Below are 14708 nucleotides of genomic sequence, written 5' to 3' on the forward strand. Positions count from 1 at the left end.
TCAATTATTAAAACCACCTTGTTCCCATGAGCCTTTGCAGGTCGTTCATTGTCATCTATGATGTCATCTTCTAAAGTAACAAACAAAATATGATGGAGATTGCGTGTTGCCAACTGTCCTGTTTAAGTACGGTGCTTTCGGAAAGTCTTCAGACCCCTTGACTTTTTCAACATTTTGTTACATTACAGTCTTATTCTAAAAAGGATTCAATTGTTTTTTCCCCTCATCAATCTACACACAATACCCCATAATGACAAATCAAAAACATGTTTTTAGAATTTTTTTCAAATGTATTAAAAAAATGGAAATATCACATTTACGTAAGTACTCAGATCCTTTACTCTGTATTTTGTTAAAGTGCCTTTGGCAGCGATTACAGCCTTGAGTCTTATTGGTTATGACGCTACAAGCGTGGCACCTGTATTTGGGGAGTTTCTCCCATTCTTCTCTGCAGACCCTCTCAAGCGCTGTCGGATGGATGGAGAGCGTCGCTGCACAGCTATTTTCAGGTCTCTCCAGAGATGTTCGATCGGGTTCAAGTCAGGGCTCTGGCTGGGCCACTCAGGGATATTCAGAGACTTTTCCTGAAGCCACTCCTGCGTTGTCTTGACTATGTGCTTAGGGTCGTTGTCCTGTCGGAAGATGAACCGTCGCCCCAATCTGAGGTCCTGAGCGCTCTGAAGCAGGTTTTCATCAAGGATCTCTCTGTATTTTGCCCGATCCTGACTGGTCTCTCAGTCCCTGCCGCTGAAAAACATCCCCACAGCATGATGCTGCCACCACCATTCTTCAACGTAGGGATGGTGCCAGGTTTCCTCCAGACTTCACGCAAGTTATCTAGGTTTCATCAGACCAGAGAATCTTGTTTCTCATGTTCTGAGAGTCCTTTAGGAGCCTTGTAGAAGTTGTAGAAACATTTCAAGGATGATCAATGGAAACAGGATGCACCTGAGCTCAACTTCAAGTCTCATAGCAAAGGGTCTGAATATTTGTGTAAATAAGGTATTTATGTTTTTTATTATGGGGTATTGTGTGTAGAATAAGGCTGTAATTTTAGAATAAGGCTGTAACATAACAAATAGTGGAAAAAGGGAATGCGTCGGAATATTTTCAAAATGCACTGTGAAACATAATTTGGAATACCTGATCGTATAATTCCCATGAAATGCACTAGACGTGTTGGGTTTAGTCTTCTGTTTAACAATGTCATCAATTGATCCAAAATCATCAGCTTGAAAAGCCCTAAAATTATTAAAACTGTATTACACATTCTCCCTTTGTAACAGTGTGATATGAGGGTTAATGTAAAAGGTATATGTGATAATGACTTCTTTCTCTCTCCTTCACTACTTTCTCCGTCACTCCTTTTTCTTTCTCTCTTTCTTTATCTGGTCTAATAAGGTGGAAGAAAAGAAGCCACTGCTCCTTGCTGGTTCACCATGAAATCATATTCGGGAGATTCCATGCCAGGACAGCCCACATTTTTGGGGGGTTATCTCAGACTCTTCTAGGAATTTTCACATGTAAACTTGTGATGAAGGATGTTTGACATGCTTTTTACATTTGGGAAAATCATGATGAAAAGGGCCCTTTGAGGCTCTTTTAGACCTATAGATACCTTCTGTAAGACCCTAACCTGCATAATACAGACAACATCTTGGTTTCATTATACTCCTTATAGTGTGCTCTAAAAGAGGGAGTTTGTCTAGAGTTTGTCTTTTAGGGAGTTTGTCTTTTTACATTAATTTATTCAGAATTATAACATATGTGATTTTGTTATTTTTTTTAATTTTTTTTTCCTAAATTGTCACTTTCATCACGACTTTGTCAAAAACTGTTTGTAAAAAGCATGTCAAACATCCTTCCTACCACTTAAGTTTATATGTGAGAATTGCCAGAACAATATGAGATACCCTAAATATTATCGGGCTGTCCTGGAGTGGAATTGCCCATTCTTCCTTTCTTCTTCTTCTCTTTCTCCTATTCCCTTCTTCAGTTTTTCAATTGGCCCTGTCGGGAGAGAGAGAGCCTGGCCCTATCAGATCAGATCAGTTCATGTTAGCCTAAATGAAACACGTTAAAGCACAGCGATTATTCATGCAGACAGGGTCGATCTGTGCAGTTATTTCATTTCTATTTCAATTCCAACTGAAAAAAATATCTTATCAGCATATCCCGATGACTCTCTGACTGGCTATAAGGTATGGCTAATACGGTTCTGAGCGGTGTCCTTGATAACCAACAGTTCCAGAGTGATTTGGCTTGGGGCATAAATCATTCTGAGACATTCAGATAAATGTTTCCTGTCATTTCTGATTTAATAGAGGGCAAAGCAGTGAGTGAGATAACATACTCTTCACTGCGTCCATCTTCAAATAGGTTTTTCTGTTTTGATATTCATTCTCATAACAAATCATGGCCCTTATCTCAAAAGCAATGGCGGAGCTATTGAACCCTCAAAAAGCAAAGGGCATGTGTACGTATATGTGTCTGTGTCTTTATCAGCTTCTGTCTACCTTTGTGTATGTCTCCTTTAGGACCTTTGTTGATGAGAGAAACAACCGGAGTCTCTGTCTCTCTGGTGATGTCATTATGGCCTGCCATACAATGGCGTCCTGGTCTCTTCTTTAGTCCCTCTATTACTGCACATCCCAAAGGATGTAGACAACAAAAGGAGTGCATGTCCCTCCCTGCCACCATGGCAACCATCTTACTAACAGCAGCATGGCACACGCACGAACACATGCACGCACGCACACACACACACACTCTCTGATGGAGCATGACATAGAGAGAGAAGGCCTGACAATCATTAACCTCAGCCAGCTGCTAATTACAACACAACCCCTATATAGTCATTATATGAGGAGGGGAGAAGAGGAGAAGAGAGGAGGAGAGGAGAGGAGAAGAGAAGAGAGGAGGAGAAGAGAGCTGGAGAGAAGAGGAGAAGAGAGGAGGAGAGAACAAGAGGAGAAGAGAAGAGGAGAGGAGAACAAGAGAAGAAGAGAAGAGGAGAATAGAGGAGGGGAGGAGAGAAGAGAAGAGAAGAGAAGAGAGGAGGAGAAGAGAGCTGGAGAGAAGAGGATAAGAGAGGAGGAGAGAACAAGAGGAGAAGAGAAGAGGAGAGGAGAACAAGAGAAGAAGAGAAGAGGAGAAGAGAGGAGGAGAGGAGAGGAGAAGAGAAGAGAGGAGGAGAAGAGAGCTGGAGAGAAGAGGAGAAGAGAGGAGGAGAGAACAAGAGAAGAGAAGAGGAGAGGAGAACAAGAGGAGAAGAGAAGAGGAGAGGAGAACAAGAGGAGAAGAGAAGAGGAGAAGAGAGGAGGGGAGGAGAGAAGAGAAGAAGAGGAGATGAGGTGAGGAAGGGAGAAGAGGGGAGAAAAGGAGAGTAGGAGAGGAGAGGAGGAGGGGAGAAGAGGTGTAGTCAGACAAAGAGGAACTGAGAGCTTGGGTAGGTAGTTAGTCTCCCCTCTTCTCCCCTCCTAAGCTCAAAAAGCACAGCTTACACAAACAGAGACACAAACATAGACACACATGTGTACGCTCTTATACACAGGAACACAATGACACAAACACACGGTGAGACATGCACCCTCACAGACACACGGGCACACCTCCCCCTGCCTCTCTCCCCTCCCCCACCCCACCATGGGAAGGGTCATTGTGTCCCTCTCTTCTAGCTTTGTGAAGGTGAGAAAATATCTGCTGCCGTGCACACTTTCATGTCCGATCCACCGTACCGATCCATCCAAGGTACTGATTGTACCAACCTGCTCCGTCTTTACACGATCACTGCAGTTTATCCAGGGGACAGCAACATCATTATACAACATTGTTAACTCCATCTTTAGCCAATACACAGCCACTATAGTTTTGTAAGGGGTCTGTTATGTCTGTTTGTTATGTGTCTAAGGCCAATTCAATTGATGTGTTCATTAGTTGAAATCAGTTGGACCCACCCGACAGTCTCTGACTGGAACTCTTCAGAATCACTTTTCAGTAGAAATAGCCTAGCACATCCTTCATGACATCATGGTGTCTTGCGGTCAAACAGAGAACAGAGCACATACCTTTTCATGGGTTGTGACCAAGGATGCAGTGGTAATCAACCAACTATTATTATTACTACTATGCAAAATTGATGTCCTCCCTGCCTTGTCACTACTGCACCATGTCACGGTAGGACACAAATCACACAGACCCCTGGCACATAAGCCTACACACACCACACACACACACACACACACACACACACATACACACATACACACACACACACACAAACACAGAGACACACAAACACACACACACAGACACACACACACAGACACACACACACACACACACACACACACACACCAATCTGGGGGATTAGTTATTAGACTGTTCTTATCTCCCCTGGCCTCGTCTGACTGCTGGTGGACACACATACACACTGCAACTGTGTCATAACAGAGAGAAACAGAATGAGCTTTGGGAACAACCCAGCAAACACAGAAACAACTTCTGGACAGGCCTCCATCAACTGCTGGACAGGCCTCCATCAACTGCTGGACAGGCCTCCATCAACTGCTGGACAGGCCTCCATCAACTGCTGGACAGGACTCCATCAACTTCTGGACAGGACTCCATCAACTGCTGGACAGGACTCCATCAACTTCTGGACAGGACTCCATCAACTTCTGGACAGGCCTCCATCAACTGCTGGACAGGCCTCCATCAACTTCTGGACAGGCCTCCATCAACTGCTGGACAGGACTCCATCAACTGCTGGACAGGCCTCCATCAACTGCTGGACAGGACTCCATCAACTGCTGGACAGGACTCCATCAACTGCTGGGCAGGCCTCCATCAACTGCTGGACAGGCCTCCATCAACTGCTGGACAGGCCTCCATCAACTGCTGGACAGGCCTCCATCAACTGTTGGACAGGACTCCATCAACTGCTGGACAGGCCTCCATCAACTGCTGGACAGGTCTCCATCAACTGCTGGACAGGACTCCATCAACTGCTGGACAGGCCTCCATCAACTGCTGGACAGGCCTCCATCAACTTCTGGACAGGACTCCATCAACTGCTGGACAGGCCTCCATCAACTGCTGGACAGGCCTCCATCAACTGCTGGACAGGACTCCATCAACTGCTGGACAGGCCTCCATCAACTGCTGGACAGGCCTCCATCAACTGCTGGACAGGCCTCCATCAACTGCTGGACAGGCATCCATCAACTGCTGGACAGGACTCCATCAACTGCTGGACAGGCCTCCATCAACTTCTGGACAGGACTCCATCAACTGCTGGACAGGACTCCATCAACTGCTGGACAGGACTCCATCAACTGCTGGACAGGCCTCCATCAACTGCTGGACAGGCCTCCATCAACTACTGGACAGGCCTCCATCAACTGCTGGACAGGACTCCATCAACTGCTGGACAGGCCTCCATCAACTTCTGGACAGGACTCCATCAACTGCTGGACAGGACTCCATCAACTGCTGGACAGGACTCCATCAACTGCTGGACAGGACTCCATCAACTGCTGGACAGGACTCCATCAACTTCTGGACAGGACTCCATCAACTGCTGGACAGGCCTCCATCAACTGCTGGACAGGCCTCCATCAACTGCTGGACAGGACTCCATCAACTGCTGGACAGGCCTCCATCAACTGCTGGACAGGCCTCCATCAACTGCTGGACAGGCCTCCATCAACTGCTGGACAGGCCTCCATCAACTGCTGGACAGGACTCCATCAACTGCTGGACAGGCCTCCATCAACTTCTGGACAGGACTCCATCAACTGCTGGACAGGACTCCATCAACTGCTGGACAGGACTCCATCAACTGCTGGACAGGCCTCCATCAACTGCTGGACAGGCCTCCATCAACTGCTGGACAGGCCTCCATCAACTGCTGGACAGGACTCCATCAACTGCTGGACAGGCCTCCATCAACTTCTGGACAGGTCTCCATCAACTGCTGGACAGGACTCCATCAACTGCTGGACAGGACTCCATCAACTGCTGGACAGGACTCCATCAACTGCTGGACAGGCCTCCATCAACTGCTGGACAGGCCTCCATCAACTTCTGGACAGGACTCCATCAACTGCTGGACAGGACTCCATCAACTGCTGGACAGGCCTCCATCAACTGCTGGACAGGCCTCCATCAACTGCTGGACAGGACTCCATCAACTGCTAGACAGGCCTCCATCAACTTCTGGACAGGACTCCATAAACTACTGGACAGGACTCCATCAACTGCTGGACAGGCCTCCATCAACTTCTGGACAGGACTCCATCAACTGCTGAACAGTACTCCTTCTCACTCCCCTATCAGGGCTCTACGGTGCGATAATTTTATTTGCATATGCGCGTAAATATTTAGCTGTCCGACCTGGAATTTTCATTTAGGAGTACCAGTTTGCCTAGAAGAAAATCACCCAGATGAATATTGTTGCAATGATTACTTGACTGTGTCACAGCCCCTGAGAGCCATGGAGAATACACTGAGCACAGATTCATGACCGTCATGCTTGCACTATTAATACAAAAAAAACGTCTTGTTACCGCAAATATTTTTCATTGTGCTCCTACATTTCTTTGTGTGCTCTTAAAAATGTTCAACTTAGACGCACACGTGCTCCTTGTAAAAAAGGTCAGCGTAGAGCCCTGCCTATCTCACTACCATGGAGAAGAACTGATCCAAGTAAACAGAGCGAGAAAGAAAGACTGAGAGATGGGGGGAAATCCATCCACTCACAGAGCCAACTTTGGCTTGACGCAGCAAAAAACTAGATTAATGCTTCACTCCTCTCTAGGCCAGACAAGAGCTCAGAGAGAAAGACCTTGAACATGTTAGAAACCCACCAAATGTCATGTCTAACATTAACTTCAGCCCGGATCACTTTATGCTTCACAGTTCCCTACATTACTGTGCAATATCAGCTATGCATTGTTTATTTGCTATATCAGATACAGTGTTCCACGCATCATGTAACATAAACGGACAATACACACCACACACACACACACACTCACTCACACACAATGTAATAGTAGAGCAATTAATCATAGTCATACAGAATATGAAGGATCGACCAATGGAGAAACCGCATGACAGCATTACACTTGACCGACGTCACGGTTCAAAACAGATGACGGACAGTACAAAAACACCAGTCCAGAAATGGTCTGCTACTGTAGACTAGACACAGAGTCGATGACGCAGACCCTAGCCTGCGTCAGCTGACTTTTCCTCCCCTGACAAGTGCCAAGTGTATGTATGTTATATGACAGCTCACTGTGGTGGAGGAGGTCGTACCCTTTGTGTTGATTTGATAAGGAGTGAGTCATCCTGTCACATGTCTGAGTGTGACATATGACAGCTTTTTTTACTACATAGGAAGAAACACACACACAGTGAATATAAAATACACCTCTGCTTGATGCTCTGATTTAGGGGGAACCAACCAGTGACAACATGGTGCTCATTCCAAACTGCATCTATGCCAACCGTAGTGCAGGGAAAGAGAGAGAAACTGAGAGAGAGTGGGGGGGGGGGGGGGTGAGAGAGAGAAGTAGGGGGAGAGAGAGGGGGGCGAGAGAGAGAGAAGCAGGGAGAAAGAGGGGGGCGAGAGAGATAGAAGCAGGGAGAGAGTTAGAGAGAGTGGGGGGGAAGAGAGAGAAGTAGGGAGAGGGGGGGGTGAGATAGAGAAGTAGGGAGAGAGAGAAGCAGGGAGAGAGAAAGAGAGAAGCAGAGAGAGAGAGAGAGAGAGAGAGAGAGAGAGAGAGAGAGAGAGAGAGAGAGAGAGAGAGAGAGAGAGAGAGAGAGAGAGAGAGAGAAGGGGAAGATTACAGTAGCTTATATTCCTATGGTACAGTAGCTTGCATCACTTCTTCTATTCATGGGTCACACTGTCCAGTGGCTTGATTATAGGGCCATAAACAGGCCTTCTCTATTCCTCTTACAGGGCCTTTCATTTTCTTAAGCGTTCTCTAAATAATCACTTTACATTGTATTAACCACATTGCCATGAACCGTCTGTGGAGGGACCTCTGGGCTTGGCCAGAGGGTTCATCCATACCATAGAAATATAATCTATGGTCCATACCATCAGATTTGACCTTAGGGGTCAGACCAAGGCCCTGATGGACCATACGCTACTAATGAGCCTCTAACACACAGCTGAGTCACTCCCCTCATTAAGAACAGGCAGGCTGTCCTGCCGGGGACCAGGGCATTTGGGTTAGACTAGAGCAGCAGTAGGGCCTGGCATGGAGCAGAACTAAATAACCATCTCAAACATAAACAATTTCAAATATGGATCTGACATTTTAACATTTCATTATTTTACTAAACATTGCTTATGACTTTGGGCTTTCTATTCTTTCTCACTTACTTGTGGGTTATAGTAGAGTGTGTTACAGTACAGTACTACTGTATATGACCTTGGGATTTCTTTCGTTCAGCCCACTATCCATTTCCAGGTATGATAATGTGATGAAAACAAGTTATTTGACTACATAACAATTTGGTTTGGTCTGCATTTCTTTAATCATGACAGATAATTACACCAGTACCACACATCAGCCACATACATATTTATGAGCTCCAAAAGGTTGTGCGATCACTTTGACTTGATCGTAATTACAGATTGATGTAAACTGTTTCCCCTCTGTAATGGGAAATGTAATTTAATATTTCATGGCAGTTACATGCTAAGTATTCACGATATAGGCAATAATAACGGGTGTTTTGTACGTTCACTTAAAGGCTTCATTTAGTATTTTGACATAAATTAAATGCTTTCTTTGAAGCCAAGCTCAAGGATATCTATAGCTACCGTATAAATATTTAACCTTGTTTTTTTCTCATCATCAATTGTTTCTGAAATATTACATATACCTACAACTATGTGGCAGACTGGAAATCGAGGCTAAGTATAGTTTGTCCCAGGTATTGTGGTTTTGATAGGATATACATTTGTTTATTTTTTTAACAATGAAAAAGAGTTAAACATGTCAGCCTTCATTTTAAATCATGTAACATTGCACTTGAGAGAGAAAAAATCCTGACCTGAGAACCCACATAAAAGCAGGACAAGACCCACATAAAAGCAGGACAGAACTCACATAAAAGCAGGACAGGACCCACATAAAAGCAGGACAGGACCCACATAAAAGCAGGACAGGACCCACATAAAAGCAGGACAAGACCCACATAAAAGCAGGACAGGACCCACATAAAAGCAGGACAGGACCCACATAAAAGCAGGACAGGACCCACATAAAAGCAGGACAGGACCCACATAAAAGCAGGACAAGACCCACATAAAAGCAGGACAGGACCCACATAAAAGCAGGATAGGACCCACATAAAAGCAGGATAGGACCCACATAAAAGCAGGATAGGACACACATAAAAGCAGGACAGGACCCACATAAAAGCAGGATAGGACCCACATAAAGGCAGGACAGGACCCACATAAAAGCAGGATAGGACCCACATAAAAGCAGGACAGGACCCACATAAAAGCAGGACAGGACCCACATAAAAGCAGGACAGGACCCACATAAAAGCAGGACAGGACCCACATAAAAGCAGGACAGGACCCACATAAAACAACGCCAAATTAGATTAGAGAAACCAGGATTGAATATCTTGTCACCTTCCCCTTGTATCATCTCAGTAATGGATAATAAAACCATTAACATGCTGTTATATAAAAAGAGAAAGCAAGGACAGGGAGGATAAACATGAAATAAAAAAAATGCAACATGACAGACTGACAACAGATACACTGCTTTTCCTAATGCAGAGGATGGAAGAGAGCGAGAGAGAGTGAGAGGGACAGAGAGAGAGAGAGTGAGAGGAACAGAGAGAGAGAGTGAGAGGGAGAGAGAGAGAGAGAGCGAGAGGGAGAGAGACAGAGAGAGAGAGAGAGAGAGACAGCGAAGATCATGATGAAAGTGTGCCACTGAACTGAGCTCAGCCCCATCACAGCACACGCACACAACAAAGACCCATCTATTGGTGGTGGGAGTGGGACAAATGAGGGCAGAGACAGCCATGCAAACAGAGATGGGGAAATTGTAATATTGTGATCCAACACACACTGTTATTAGCATGGCCATTAAAACCTCTTACTGGTGCATAATTGCATGTCAACTGATTGAATTTGGTGTGTATAGTGCACTGCACCATAGCACATAGCGGCTTTTAGCGACACAGATTTATTTACATACACTAGCGTTGCTCCCAATTGTATTGGGTTGCACAAAAACAGTCTGTGGGAAGTCAGAAGTTAAATACAATTAAATTTCAATTTACTGTGCCGGGGGACAGGCAGTTGGTCATGATGGGGGGAATTAGAGACAAAATGTCTCAAGGATGTTATTAAACAGACTTTCCAAACGTGGGTCTGTTGTACAATTTACATTGTAACTTCTGTAACTCAGGTATAATTAAACAAATGCTGTGTCTCATTTGACAACTATACAGCGTTCAACTTGGTTTGATGCATGGGTGTGGCGGGTGGTATGGTAATCATAGCTGTGCTGTCTGGGTGATATCCAGCGGATAACAGAGGAAGGAAGCTGAGCCAACATTGATATAACAGGGAATAATAGCCACGTTTTCAGAAGACATGGGCCCATAAGCAGAGTCAAAACACAGATCACAGTAAGTACGTTAGTACGTTCGGAGTTGGTTGGTGGATTTCAAACACTAAATGTTACTGCCATCATGTGGATAGAAACAGAATGGCAGCTTATGAATTCATAGAGGTTTTGTTTGCAAGAATATGACCATTTCAAAGTAGTAGGCCTACAATTGTAGCGATAATTGAAGATAATTTGCTCATGGTTTGGAGGCCACGTCCAAGTCTTAGAAATGCTTTTTTTACTTCCAAAAAACATGTGTTGCAAGGACGTGAAGAAGAACTTTCTTGTACTGTTTTGTTTTGCTATGTTTTCAACCTAACACGAGGATCAATCGATACGTACAATCAGTTTCAATCAGCTTCGCACGCAAAGTTGGTGGATTTGGATTCTCTTCTTCTTCTGTGAGGTTTAACGGCGGGTAGCTTGGTAGAAGTTCAGGAAGGGAAATGGCGGCGAGTAGCACGGACAAAATGGAGGAAATGGAGAAAAAGTTAGTGAAGCAACAGCTGTGCTGGAATGCCAACAATATGGGAGATAATTTGAGAAACCAAACTCTCGCATCTTTCACAGCATAGAAAGAAGGAGGCCGGGGGGTGACAAGGAGGAGCAATGGCGGAAGCGGAAGTATTGTGCGATTCTCTTGGCGCGAGTATAGTTGGTGAGAATGAGTGGACGATGGTGAAGAAAAGTGGAGTGAAAAGGGCTAAAGTCGAAAATTAAAAGGCAGTTTATGGTTTGACTGCGATTCACGAGCAATGCTGTTTTTTAGGGTGATCCGTTTGCAGTCTCAAAGATGGTGAAGGACAAATTGGGTAAATTGGCATCGGTTCAAGCAACCAGGAATGTTATGATGCTGATTTCATATGTGTCAACAGCACAAAAAGAGAAAGCTCTGTGGTTCAACAAAATGTTGACATATGATGTGGAAATCTATGATTTTCAGAGTAGGGCACTGGTGTCATCTCTGGTGTTTCGTTGGACATAGAGGATGTGTAGTTTAGGGATGACATTTCAAGAGTGGTAGACGCACATCGATTGAATCAAATGATAGACGGACGGAAGGAAGGAAGGAAGGAAGGAAGGAAGGAAGGAAGGAAGGAAGGAAGGAAGGAAGGAAGGAAGGAAGGAAGGAAGGAAGGAAGGAAGGAAGGAGCAAAGCCTATCGGTTATAAGTGGTCCTCCCAACTTATGTCAAACTTGGGTATGTGAGATATGCCGTGAGACCGTATGTACAGAAGCTGTTGCAGTGTCACAATTTAACAAGTTTGTTCACGTGGCAAGTGTTTGTCAAAGGAGAGTCAGATGAAGCATGTCGTTGTAATTCAAATTTTAAATCAAATCTAATTTTATTGGTCACATACACATCTTTAACAGATGTTATTGTGGATGTAGCAAAATGTTTGTTATTGTGATGGGAATCATGTTCCTGAGTTTCCGGAGTGCCCTGTATGGATGAAGGAGGTCACAGTAGCTAGGATCAGGGGCATCCAGCAGGTCTCCTATGTGATGGAAGTGAAAATAGCAGGAGTGAGTAGAGAGGATATGTTAGTGGATGTCCAACAGTTTGCAGTGAATGCCATGCAGGAGAAAGATCCCTACATAGTAATAGTGAAGAAGGTGGACTTTGTTGCGTTTATAGCGCAAGTGATAAATTGCAATAGTCAAACTAATAAAAAATCAAAGCAGTTAGATATCATTGCGAAGGCGGCAAATAGATTTCTGGATCTCCAGAACTTTACAGCCAAAATGTTACAGGGAGTACTGAATGAAGAGGTTCCCCCCTCCCAGGTTCCTGAGCCTGTGTAGGGATCTGAATATCACAGTTTTTGTTTGAAATTCAGCGTAGTAGCGTGAATTTTGTTTGTGTTTATTTTTTACATTTTCGGTAATTAGTATGATTTGTTCATCCAAAACATTTATTGGGGGGGGGTTGTATTTTATTTTACTACCCCATACAGTAGGTGGCGGCAACACACCTTATGAGCATAGTCTGCCAATAAACCTCAGAGTAGAAGAAGAAGAAGCAGCAGCTTTAACGGCGGTTGGCATCCAATACAGTATATCCTAACATTACTTTGTCAGGTAAAGACTCCGAATCAAAGCTCAAAAGAACAGACTGTGTCACCTCTGTTTCACCATGGTCCCCACCGGGTCTGCGTCGCACCAAACGGTGGGCTTCACAAACACCAGCAAGCTTCAACTTAAATTGCTTCACCTCCACACTTAATGCTACCCCAGAAATGCCCTGTACCTAAGTGCAAAGCAAGATACAGGTCTTCTCCCAAGTTACGTTGCACGGAGTGCCTGCTCCCTCTGATCTGAAGAAACACAAACAAACATCACAAGTCCACCTTCACTGACTCAACAGCACCCACTATATTTTCCTCTCAACCTGAAACCACCCATGGATCAGCCAAAAGGCCTGGTTCCACTCTCTGCAAAAATGTCACTCCTACTGGACCAGAAGTATCTTTATGAAAACCATTTCCATCAATACTAGGCTCGGTCTCCGACCTCCTCACAACACCTTCTCCCCCTTCCATTTCACCTCCAGAACGCTAACTGGAGTCCGGCTCACTCTGTTTGAACTTGACACCTATCTTCCTCGACATACCATCTCTCTTGCTTTGCAAGCTTCAACAGCCCATCCTCTGCCTCCCTCAATCTTTTCATCCTCCTCTCTCTTTCCCTCCAATCCTCCTCCCTTAACCAATTACTCGACTACTTCTGAAAATATTCAACTTTTCCAAGTCAAAATAATTTCGTTGCCTCCTCGACGGACATGCTAAGCCCTGTACTCCCTCCCTTGTCAGTTTCAAACTTGCGAGAGGTGCAAGTCCTTTATTTCTTCATCACCATTAACTTAGAGTGGTTCATCCTTTATAAGTTGCAGTGTACTGCGGCACAGGTTGCATGGTGCCGCAGTTAGTGCTAGTTAGTGCTAGTTTGACCACCAGAGAGCTTCTTTGAAAAGCATTTGATAGCCTTCAATAGTGGCTGTACTAGAGAATTTAAAACCTTTTTTTGTAAGAACATAGTTTATGGGACTGATTTTAAGAAATGTTGCTGAGTTAAATGATTAATATTATGGTGTTTCTATTCCAAGAACAACCCTCTGGGTTTCCGTTAGAATGGAACGGAAAATATGGTGTTGTACAACATGATGGTTGGGAGTAGGCTACAGTACTGGGCTATTTAGCTAAAGAATCCCCGTATTGTGCGTGCACACGGGAGACAGGGGTTCAATTCCCGATGGGGAGGAAGGAGTAGGCTGTCCTTGTAAATAAGAATTTGTTCTTAACTGACTTTCCTAGTTAAATAAAGGTTACACTAAGAGCATAATATTTCTACACCCTAATTGTATAATTGTAGTCTAACCAATACCCAATGGAGATTCAGTGAAAATAAAAATCTCATTAATTTATCAAGACCAGTCCCCATGCTTGTCTCAGAGCAATGCGAAATGGAGCTAAAATCACTGTAGGCTATTGCTTCAAATCCAATTGCTTTTAACTTCATTATGCTCTTTAAATAAATAAGACCTACACCACTTTTAACAGCACATTACTCAACACTAGTGAGACTCATGTCGCCTACGGTAGGCCTACAGTGTATCGAAAAATATGATGTGACTCTCCGACAATAATTACATATAGAGGTTTGGAGGATTCTAAATTAAAACCAAAAGCTGCCTCATGGGTCTCCCGGTGGCGGCCGGCACGGGTATCGAACCTACATCTGTAGCAAGGCATTTTGCACTGCGGGAGCCCCCATCCACAAAGTATCAAAATACAGAGAGGTGTTGTTGAAGGTACTTTGTCCTGCTAATAGCTCATAATACTGTACATGGTGTCCAGGTCAGGTTAACCAAAACATGTCTTTATTAAAGACTATCCGAAAGAATGTTGGTACTTATTTATTTTGATCCAAAGCCATGAATGAGTGAGTCACTCAGTTTTATGTAGGTGCCGCTATATAACTGTGCCATCAACTTGATAATGTATAACGATATTTTGGAGATTATTTCATTTTCAAAAAAACTAA

The sequence above is a fragment of the Salvelinus fontinalis genome, chromosome 22 (genome assembly GCF_029448725.1).
Source record: "Salvelinus fontinalis isolate EN_2023a chromosome 22, ASM2944872v1, whole genome shotgun sequence".
In the NCBI taxonomy this organism is placed as follows: domain Eukaryota; kingdom Metazoa; phylum Chordata; class Actinopteri; order Salmoniformes; family Salmonidae; genus Salvelinus; species Salvelinus fontinalis.